The sequence below is a fragment of the Mandrillus leucophaeus genome, unplaced genomic scaffold (genome assembly GCF_000951045.1).
Source record: "Mandrillus leucophaeus isolate KB7577 unplaced genomic scaffold, Mleu.le_1.0 Scaffold430, whole genome shotgun sequence".
Taxonomy (NCBI): Eukaryota; Metazoa; Chordata; class Mammalia; order Primates; family Cercopithecidae; genus Mandrillus; species Mandrillus leucophaeus.
This window is the reverse complement of record NW_012104588.1, coordinates 1,509,416-1,521,468: the sequence shown is the minus strand read 5'-3', so window position 1 is coordinate 1,521,468 and position 12,053 is coordinate 1,509,416.

The window sequence follows — 12,053 nt, the reverse complement described above, 5'->3', positions numbered from 1 at the left end:
CAGTAAAATTAATTTCAAACATATAAATAGATAATATTTGAATTCAAAAGTATTGATTTGATCACGAGGATTTTAAGAATAAAAGAATGTAGGGATTAGAATTAGTGAGCAAAGTGAACTCCAGAGTAATAAGCATGTGAATGTGGGAAGCCACCAGAAACGATACGGACAAGACCACCCATGCATAATCAACCCTCAGAATATTCATCAAATTGAAAATCATGTTCAAAGAGATGCTGTGTTTGCATGACGAGCAATGGACATCAATTGAAATAAACCCAGCTGTTCTGAGGATGGCAAATATTCAGGAACATGGGACTGCAGACCCTCTTAAAAATACATGTCAACAAGGAGAGTTCAAAAGAAGAAGACAGAGACAGAAAAATTGAAGGAAGGCATCACATGAAGATGAAGCTTCCTATATAATATGATCTGCTTCCAGGTGAGAGGGATTTAGTCACATACTCTGTCTTACCACCTATTGTGGTAACAAAAAGTTCATTATAATAAGGACTGTGCCAGGTTCATCTGGAGTTATAACAGCTATTAAAACTTTAAGTAAGTTTGCTACATCCAGTGGTGTTTGTCTTTAACCCTTTCCCTGAGATTTCATTATAAAAATAATGATTTCTGTTGGCTTTGACGTTTACAATGTGATACATGCAGCAAGTTACAAACAATAAATGAATATAACTAAGGCAGAGGGGTTATTATTAGTGAGTTATAAGAGACAGATAAAGTTGGATGGGGAATTGAAGGCCATAGATTAAAAAAATAGAGAGTTAGGACTTTTTCTCTGTACCCACCATAGAGGCCATTCTATGCTTTTGAGTACAAGGCCATCTGAGCTATGTGGTTTTCAGGGGGATTGATGGAGTGCCACACACAGCATAGACAAGTGTAGGGAGAGCTGAGAGGCAGTATTCTAACTTGTTGGAATTTTAACAGACTACTAAACCAGAGCAGGCTGAAATTGAGGGCCCTGACCAAGATGGCAGCAGGGAGAATAGAAGCAAGAGCACAGTCGAAAGCAAAGAATTTACAGATGGTCGATGCGGATGGAGGAGTCTGTAAATTCTGATGCCAAAGACTCTCCAACACCAGGCCAGACACAGGGCATATTCCACTGAAGTGCACAAAGATAAGCTAATGCTCCACTGGACTGAGCTAAGCTAGATGTGTGGTGGAGGGCTTCAGAGCAGCCCAAGGCTAGGAGCTGCTCCATCCTCTTTCTTTATTTACTTATTTATTTATTTTGGGGACAGGGTCTCACTTTGTCTCCCAGGCTGGAGTGCAGTGGCACAATCAGGGCTCACCACAGCCTCAAACTCCTGGGCTCAGGTGATCCTCTCACCTCAGCTTCCTGAGTAGCTAGGATGACAGGCACCCGCCACCATGCCTAGCTAAATTTTTTTTTTTTTTTTTTAATAGAGACGGAGTTTTGCCATGTTGCTCAGGTTGGTCTCAAATTCCTGGGCTCAAGCAATCTGCCCACCTTGGCCTCCCAAAGTACTAGGATTACAGCCATGAGCCACCGTGCCTGGCCATCCTCCATCCTCTTTAACTGTGCAGGCTTGCCTGTCCTGTCCTGCTTCCTTGCTTCTCAACAGCACTTTTAAAGAGGCAGAGGAAAGAATCGAAGGACATGTCTCTAACTGTTTTTAAGTGGCAAACAAAATCACATTCGTTTGAAACAGGGACTTTCTCTCCATTCATATTTAAGAAATTTTGTAAGGAAGATTCAAGTAAGAATTAAAAGATCCATATAATCCCGTGATTTGAACTTGAGAGTGTTGTGGCTTACAATTGTCTTCAGCCACTCGGGAAGAATCAGGGCCATGTTCTTTCCAGGATCCTGAGACCTGCGTTTTCAGCATGCACATGGAAGTGATATATAAGAGATTGAAATAAACGGGATAATTCCAACATCTTCTTTTTTAAGCAAATTTTCCATTCACGTATTCCTGTTGTCACTATGGAATCACTCTGGGGGAAGTGTACTTGGAAATCTGTCTTAATATTCCATTTTCTTACTTGAATACATAAAAACCCTGAGGTTTGGATTGTACTAGTAAACCAAACTGAGGAAACAAACATAAAAAAGAAAGATATTATTTTCTGGCTGGGCACAGTGACTCACGCCTATAATCCCAGCACTTTGGGAGGCCAAGGTAGGCAGATTACTTGAGGTCAGGAGTTCAAGACCAGCCTGGCCAACATGGTGAAACCCGGTCTCTACTAAATTAGCCCGACGTGGTGGTGCATACCTGTGATCCCAGCGACTCTGGAGGCTAAGGCATAATTGCTTGAACCCAGGAGGCAGAGGCTGCAGGGAGCTGAGATCACTGCACTATATTCCAGCCTGGACAACAGAACGAGACCTTGTCCACATCCCCCCCACCAAAAAAAAAAAAAAAAAGAAGATGGCTAATATTTTCTATATTACCTGGTAATAAAATTCAACAATTTAAGATAAAATTATCTACCTGCTTTCTAACACCAACGAATTTTCAGGTTGGTTCATGGTAATGGTCATTCGGTCAAATGAAAGCCCTTGCCTTCCTTCATCTCAGTAATCATCACTGCCAGACATGTAGCTTCCCATTGAATCTATTACAAAGATCACAACACCAAAGTAACCTTCATCTTTCACTTCCTTTATGGAACCCCCTTTTAGTGGGTCTAAAAAAAAATCCTTCTGCTCCGAAGATCAAGAGCAGAAGCCATTCTTCTGGTTCTCAATCAGGGCACTATTCAGTCTCCCTAGTTTGGATGGATGGAATGGGATGGATGAAGAGATAGAGAGACATACCAGATGGACAAGGGATGGATGGACGGATGGATACGTTGATGGGCGGATAAAGCAAAAGTAAGAAAATGTTAAGAATTTGTTAAATCCAGTTGGATGCATATACAGGTATTCATTGGACTATTCTTTCAACTCTGTGTATCTTTAAAATTTTCGTTAAAAAGTTGCAAGAAAAAAGGTCATTAGTATAAACATAACAAAGACCTTTTTCACAGTATTGTTGTCTTTTCTCCTTCCACACTACTCACGCCTTCCCGCCGTCTCTTCACCTGATACTACTTCTTCTTCTCTGCCCAGGCAACAAGGCAACAAGGAAGTAAAACAGTTTCCTGCCTCTCACTGTGCACATTCAGAAAGTTGTTCTCTGTAGAGAGAACTGGGTTGTCTACAACAAAATTTTTACTAATAATCAACCGTGATTTTTGTTGAAATGTAGACCTCCGCTTGTATTCGTTGCCATTTGAAATTTCCATAGTGCTGTTTCCTCTACACCCTTTATTGCTGAATCCAGAACTCAAGCCAGTCCTTCCCTCCTTATAAGACACACGTTCGTGCACACACAGAAACACACACACTCAGTTCCCCCTCCTCCACCCCCACTCGGCTACACGGAGTCAAAGCCCAGCTGGCCCTATTAGAACGGAACAGAAAAGCAATGCAACAGACCACACAAATATTCTAAGACTGGCTCCTTGGAAGGAAATTGAGAATTCATTGACATCTCTCCAGGGAAAAATAAGTGAAATTGTGTCATTCTCAGACACTCACATAATTAAATTAATGTGAAATTAAAATCAAAATGAAATATTCCTCTTCATGTTAGAAGTAGTTCACTTAAGTAGTCCATGTACAATTGGCTGCTCCTGCAGCTCATTATTAAGTGATTTAAAAGATTAATTTTAACACAGATCACAGTTTCCGTGGTTATTATGCTAGCATTAAGCAAATAAGCATACTGTCCCGGAAAGAAGCTGATGGTTGCAGGGCAGAAGCATCTTGTCTTGCCACAGGCAGTACAATTGCATTCATACTTCTTGCTTCAGTTTGCAGTGTGCCTCTGAGCCTTTAATTCATGAAACATTAGGAGAGGATCTTTTTCAGGAAGTGAGAACCCGAAGTTGACAGACACATAACCTCATCTAGAATGACAACTAACGAGTTCCTAAACCACAAATATTCATTTCAACAATTTGCAACAATCTACCGTGTGCATGCCAGAGCATTCTAGACAGAACAAACAGTAGCAGGCCGGTCTTTGCCCCACAGCACGTTCCTCTAAAAACAGATCCATAATCAAATGCTAAGAAAATATATGTCCTAAACCCTGAAACAAAAAAATGTGAATGCAAACTACACGGGGTAACGTTCCCTCTGGACAGACACCAGTAAATCCAGTTTGCATATGAAAATCAAGGCTGCTTTGCTTCCCTGCACAAGATGCTAAAGTGAAGGTCAACAATCTCTTTGACCCTGAGTTCCAAGAAGATAGGAGACTATCAGTGACAATGAATGATACAGACTGAGTCCTGGCCTCAGATGGGAATGGGTGTGGGGAGTGATGGGCGTGGAGATAGAGGAGGAGGACGAAGGTACAAAGCATTTTGAGCTGGGTCAGCAAACTCTTTCTGTAAAGGGGCAGATAATAAGCATTTTAGGCCTTTGGGCCGTATGGTGTCTGTTGCAACAACCCCATTTTGCTGTTGTAGTGCAAAGCTATAAGAGAATGGGTGTAATCATGTTCCACGAAACGGTATTGATGGACAAACACTAAAACATAAATTTTATATAATTTTCATACGTCATGAAATACTATTCCCCTTTTTCCAACGTTTAAAAATATAAAAATAATTTCTTGCTCACCAACTGTACCATATTAGTCAAGAAGCTGACTTGGCCCATAGCTACAGTTTGCAGACCCCTGATTTAGAGCATCGATTCTCAGACTTAAGCATGCATCCGTCATGGACAGGATGAGAGCAAACACAAATCCTTGGGCCCCACCCCAGAGTTCCTGATCCCACAGGTCTCAGATGAGCCTATCCATATGCATTTCTTACAAGTTCCCAGGTGATACTCATGCTACAAAGAACACAAATGGAGAACTATGGTTTAGAGACAAAGCAACAAGATGGAGAAGGGAGGAAAGAAGTGCCCACGGCCGGGTGTGGTGACTCATGCCTGTAATTTCAGCACTTTGGGAGGCCGAGGTGGGCGGATCACTTGACGCCAGGAGTTCGAGACAAGCCTGGCCAACATGGTGAAATGCCGGCTCTACTGAAAATACAAAAATTAGTCAGGTATGGTGGTGCATGCCTGTAGTCTAGCTACTCGGAAGGCTGAGGCAGGAGAATCACTTAAACTCAGGAGATGGAGGTTGCAGGGAGCCAAGAGTGTGCCATTGCACTCCAACCTGGATGACAGAGGAAAAAAAAAAAAAAAGAAGGGCCCACACTGGCCAGGATAAGTCAGCAATAATCATTTGTTTGGGCCACGTACAGCTGTTTCATGACCCCCAAGAGAGATTTCATTAAAAACAGCTTGCCTTGTATAAACATAAATAAATAGCTCTTCCTTCATAGTTGATTCTCGTTGGCATAGAAATATGAAAAACCCTATTTATAGTGCCTTTTGCACAGACACACATGAGCATTTAGCCAAATGCATCTTCAGATGGGGCACCCATCATCAATGTCAGAGTAGTAAAAATCTAGGTGAAGTAAATTAATTTTTCCTCCATCTGGGTAAGACTTCTTTAGGTAAATAATGAGTAAAACTTTCAGTCAAAGACACTTCATCTACTAGAAAAGCTGGCGCTGGTAGGTATAGACTACTTAAGTCACCAGGTTTTCCACATAAACAGATTTAAAGTTCTCCTGGGAATTGGTTTTACTCAGAGGTAATCTGACACCCTTCCTAAGGAAACACCCTAATTCTGGCTGTTTTACCCCTATCTGTGTATTGCTCTCATGGCAATTGAGTGTTGCTTGTCACCACTTAGCTCCTCAATTCAACCACCACAGCTGTTTAGTAGGAAGTCTCTTGTCTTTTCATTTACAAGCTTCTCAAGTGAGCATGATTAGAACAAACATGACCTCAATGAAGAATGTTATGTGCGGGGGTTTTTGTTTCAGGTTTTTTTTTTCTTCCAGTTTCTTATATTCTAAGTGGTCTTGATTTGTGTTTGGTGTCATCCAGGTGACACTCTCTACTATTCTAGGATCTTTCAATGTGTTTGCGACAGTTCCATTTCAGAAGTCACATTGATGATAAAATACAGAATACTAATCCTGTCCTTACAAGTGTAATTTGATCTCCAATTCAATCGCTAGTAGCAGGCATCCTCTCTGACAGTCTCCCAATAGATGCGCCGGAGTCTTCTGGATTAATCCAAATCATCAGTTGATTTTTAGGGACTATCCAGGCTAGCAGGCAGGCATCCTTAATGCCTTATTACTTGATAAGATATAAAAATACTTCCCAGTTAAATATTTTATCTTAAGCTATCTCAGACTTATTATTAATTCAAGATCCCTTTTACAATTTAGCAGTTATATCTCTTTTTTTTTTTTTTTTTGGAGGCAGGATATCTGTATTAGTCCCTTTTCACAATGCTGATAAAGACATATCTGAGAGTCAGGCATGGTGGCGGCTCATGCCTGTAATCCCAACACTTTGGGAGGCCAAGGCAGGCAGATCACAAGGTCAAGAGATCGAGACCATCCTGGCCAACGTGATGAAACCCCCTTTCTACTAAAAATACAAAAATTAGCTGGGTGTGGTGGGCACCTGTAGTCTCAGCTACTTGGGAGGCTGAGGCAGGAGAATCGCTTGAACCCAGGAGGTGGAGGTTGCAGTGAGCCAAGATCACACCACTGCACTCCAGCCTGGCAACAGACTCTGTCTCAAAAAAAACAAAAACAAAAACAAACAAACAAAAAAAGACATCCTCAAGACTGGGCAATTTACAAAAGAAGGAGGTCTGTTGTTTTGTTTTCTTTGTTTTTCAGACAAAGTTTTGCTCTTTTTGCCCAAGTTGGAGTGCCATGGCGTGATCTCGGCTCACTGAAACCACCTCCCAGGTTCAAGCAATTCTCCTGTCTCAGCCTCCCAAGTAACTGGGATTACAGGTGTGTGCCACCACGCCCGGCTACTTTTTTGTATTTTTAGTAGAGACAGGGTTTCACCATGTTAGAGGCTGGTCTCAAACTTCTGACCTCAGGTAATCCACCTGCCTCGGACTCCCAAAGTGCTGGGATTACAGGCATGAGCCACCGCGACCGGCTGAAACTCTGATTTTTAAAACTATCAGATCTCGTGAGACCCATTGACTATCACAAGAACAGCATGGGAAAGACCGGCCCCCATGATTCAATCGTCTCCCACTGGGTGCCTCCCACAACACAGGGGAGCTACAAAATGAGATTTGGGTGGGGACACAGAGCCAAACCCTATCAGTCTCTGTTGCTCTGTTGCCCAGGCGATCTCAGCTCACTGCAACCTCCCCGTCCAGGGTTCAAGTGATTCTCATGCCTCAGCCTCCCGAGTAGCGGGAATATAGGCACATGCCACCACTCTCGGCTAATTTTTGTATTTTTAGTAGAGACCAGGTTTTGCCATGTTGACCAGGCTTGTCAAATTCCTGACCTCAGGTGATCTGCCCACCTCGGCCTTCCAGAGTGCTGGGATTACAGGCGCAAACCCAGCCTCAGCAGCTATATCTTGCATGCCCACCCAGCAACTGAATAAACATTCCATATATGCTAATATAGGGCCCGCTTAATAGACTACCACCACTCGGCCATCTGTGTCATATGCCATCATTCTTCCTGACATCTCTGAATTACAAACTCAACTAACGAGTCCAGTAATGAATCTAGAAGGTTCCCTTTTCACATTTTACTCCCTGTATATTCTATAGAAAAAAAAAAAAAAAAATGAGGCCTAGAGAATTTAATTTGCACAACAGAATAATAGTTGCAAAGATTATAATCCAGTTCTCACTCTCATTCTGCCTATTTGATCCAAGCGAAGAACACTATCCAATATTCACCCACAGTTCCTCTAGGTTGGGGTGGGAGGAAGTAGGAAGTAAATATTAGTACCAAGGAGAGAGGGAAAAGAATAATACAGATATATATATAATTGTAAATCGTATTTTTATATATAAAGAATATACATAATTTTAAATATTATGGAACACAAGAAAAAGTAAGTATGGAGAAAAATAATCATGCACATTTCAAAAGAATACAGGAAGTGGAGAGAAAATTACATTCTCTATGAGAATAAAGCAGAAATATTCCCCAAAAGGAGAAAAAACTAAGAGGGAGAAATTACTCATATATTGGTCACATTTATACAGTAACTTTTACACTTTTTTAAAAAGCCAACCCCATTTTTGTTTTCACTGAAAAATAGTATGTGTCCTGCAGTATACACTCAATAAATGTTTGTTGAATTGAATTTAAATTATTTTACTTTGGCAAGGTTATTTCTTTTTCATAGTGCTCAGAGGGAAAATCATTAAATATATTTTTATTCTGCCTTTCATAAGTGTCTTCATAGTGCTGCCCCAGTTGATTTTTTTCTTTGCAAGATTATTATGTTTTGCTTTTCTCTATTATAGCTCCCTTTTCGGCTCCTATACTAACACTGCAAACAAACAGACCTGCTAAATCCTACCATCACATTCCAAAGACTACAGCAAACATGTCAAGTGTCTTGAATTCCACTAGCTTCTTTAAGAAGCCAGCTGAACCTTGATCTTTGTTAGTATGATGTTGCTGTTGTTTCATTTCAAACACCCCAGGCAAAGAGGAGCAGAGTTCTTGCTTAGACTTCAATTCTGTGTTTGTGTTTATGTGGAGTTTGCAAATGCCTTACTCACCTTTAGAAACAAATCATTCTTTAGAACTCCAGTTGGAGAAATCATTGCAATTAGATCTTTCACTGATGTGTAGGCTTAACGATGCACTTACGATCTTATTCACCTTTAGAATTTTTTTTAAATACAGTATTAAGTTTCTTCAAAAGTTTACAGCAGGCTGGGCGCAGTGGCTCATGCCTATAATCCTAGAACTTTGGAAGACCGAGATGTGCAGATAATTTGAGGTCAGGAGTTCGAGACCAGCCTGGCCAACATGGTGAAACCTTGTCTCTACTAAAAACACAAAACTTAGCTGGGTGTGGTAGCATATGCCTATAATCCCAGCTATTTGGGAGGCTAAGGCAGGAGAGCCACTTGAACCCAGGAGACGGAGGTTGCAGTGAGCCGAGATCACGCCACTGCACTCCAACCTGGGTGACAGAGTGAGACTCTGTCTCAAAAAAAAAAAAAAAAGTTTACAACAATAAGTCAAATTTCACGTACTCACCACTTTCCTAAATAAGAATTGTTTTCTCAAAAAGCTTGGGATATATCTTAGGACTCACTCTCGTCCACATTTCACAAAATTATACTAAGCAACAGAATTTCACGCTTAGAAGAGATTTTCTCAGCTTTCTTCTTCTTTTGACCTGTCACATGATCAGGGTGGAGGAAGAGTTAACTAAGCCGACCTAGGAGGATTTTCTATTTATTTAAATGCATAGAGTTCTTGCCCTTTGCCAAACAAATGTACATAATAAGTAAAGTTTAGAATGGGTCAGAGAAACCATCTGGTCTCACCTTCTAAATTTACCAATGAGAAAACTGAGGCCCACAGAGATGGAAATCCTCTCCTGAGTAAAACAGTCAGAATCAGAAAGGAAATCTAATGATTCCCAGATGGTTTTTTTCTTGCACTATAACATCATATTATTCTCCTGCACTCTCATCTTTTTGTTTACCTGTCTCATCTTGCCAACCAGATTGTCTTTAGTTTCCTTCCAAAACTATCTAAACGGCATCATCCATTTCCAGTTGGCAGTAAAAGATTAAAAAGTACCTCCTGGCTGGGCACAGTGGCTCACACCTGTAATCCCAACACTTTGGGAGGCTGAGGTGGGTGGATCACCTGAGGTCAGGAATTCGAGACCAGGCTGGCCAACCTGGTGAAACCCCATTTCTACTAAAAATACAAAAATTAGCTGGGTGTGGTGGCAGGTGCCTGTAATCCCAGCTACTCGGGAAGCTTTGGCGGGGGAATCACTTGAACCCAGGAGGTGGAGGGGTGCAGTGTGCCGAGATCATGCCATTGCACTCCAGCTTGGGCAACAAAGCAAGACTCCATTGGAAAAAAAACAAAAAACAAAAAAAACAAAAAAAAAAAACCTCCTTTTCTTTAGAAAATTCTATGCCTTTATGGTATCTCTGATGGTTAATTTTATGAGTCAATTTGATTTGGCCATGGGATGCCCAGATAGCTGACTGAATATTATTTCTGGCACATCTGTGAGGATGTTTCCTGAAGAGATTACCATTTAAATGGGTCGGCTGAGTAAAGCAGATAATCCTCCCCAATGTGGTGGGCCTCATCCAGTCCACTAATGACCTGAACAGAATCAAAGGGCGGAGGAAGATTGGACTCCCTCCCTTCCTGATTGAGCTGGGTCACTGATCTGCTTGCAGTGCTTCTGCTCCTCAGGCCTTTGAACTACACCTCTGGCTTTCCTCGGCCTCCGGCTTGCAGACAGCAGACCTTAGGTCTTCTCAGCCCGCATAGTCCCATGAGCCAATACCTTATAGCAAATCTCTTTATATTTATATGTTCTGTTTCCCTGGAGAACCCTGGCTAATATAGTACCCATGATGCCTGATGTTGAAAAAAAAACTAAGACTCAATACTGATGTTCATCCATACATTGATTCACCAAATATGCACCGCACCCTTGCCCTGTGTAGGGCATTGTTTAAGGCACAGCAGTGAATAAAAATAATAAAATTTCTGGGTTAGGTGCAGTGGCTCATGTCTGTAATCCCAGCAGTTTTGGAAGCCAAAGTGGGAGGATCACTTGAGCCCAGGAGTTTCAGACCAGCCTAGGCAACATAGCAAAACCCTGTCTCTACAAAACAACCAACCAAAAATTAGCCTGTAGTGCCAGCTACTAGAGAGGCTGTTGTGGGAGGATCACTTGCGCCCAGTAGGCTGAGACTACAGTGAGCCCAGACTGCACCACTACACTCTAGCCTGGAGGACAGAGTGAGACCCTGTCAAGAAAAGAAAGAAAGAGAGAGAGACAGAGAGAGAAAGCGAGAGAGACTTTTATTCTAGGTTTATTCTTTCTTTTTGTTTTGTTTTTTGTTTGTTTGTTTGTTTGAGATGGAGTCTCACTCTGTCATCCGGGCTGGAGTGCAGTGGCACGATCTCGGCTCACTGCAACCTCCGCCTCCTGGATTCAAGCGATTCTCCTGCCTCAGCCTTTCAAGTAGCTGGGATTACAGGTGCCGACCACTATGCCCGGCTAATTTTTTGTGTTTTTAGGAGACTAAAAGTTTCACCATGTTGGCCAGGCTGGTCTCTAACTCCTGACCTCATGACTCACCCGCCTCGGCCTCCTAAAGTGCTGGGATTACAGGCATGAGCCACCACGCCCAGCCTGTTACTATTATTTAGGTAAAATTCATATAACATACAATTAGTTTTAAAGTGTGCAATTCAGTGGCATTTGGTAAATTCACACTGTCGTTCAACTACCCCCCTCTCTAGTTCTAAAATATTTTCATTGCCCCAAAAGAAAACCAAGTACCCACTGGCAATAAAGAAAAGCATGCAATATGAGACCTTTTGTGTTGCATTTTTTTCACTCAGAATGATGTTTTCCAAGTTCACCCATGTTGTAGCATGTATCAATACTTCTTTTATTTACTACTAAATAATATTCAGTTGCACAGATATACCAAAGTTTGCTTATCAATTCATCCATTGATGAACATTAGACTGTTTTCACGTTTTGGCTATTGTGAATAATGCTCCTGTGAAAAGTCACGTACAGTTATTTATCTGAGTACCTGTTTTCAATGCTCCTATGAAAAGTCATGTACAGCTATTTATCTGAGTACTTGTTTTCAAGTTTATTCTTTTTGCTCCCCCTCCTTAATCCATTTCTGGATCTGTTTATAAGTCATCTTTGAAATTTTAAAAGATGTTTTAGATGAGCCCACAGTGGTGAAGAATCAAACATATTTAAGCCCCTAAATGAGTGCCTGGTACATAAGCAGTATGGCGATTCCTCAAAGAGCCAAAAGCAGAACTGTCATTCGACCCAGGAATCCCATTACTGGGTACATACCCAGAGGAATACAAATCACTCTACTATAAAGACA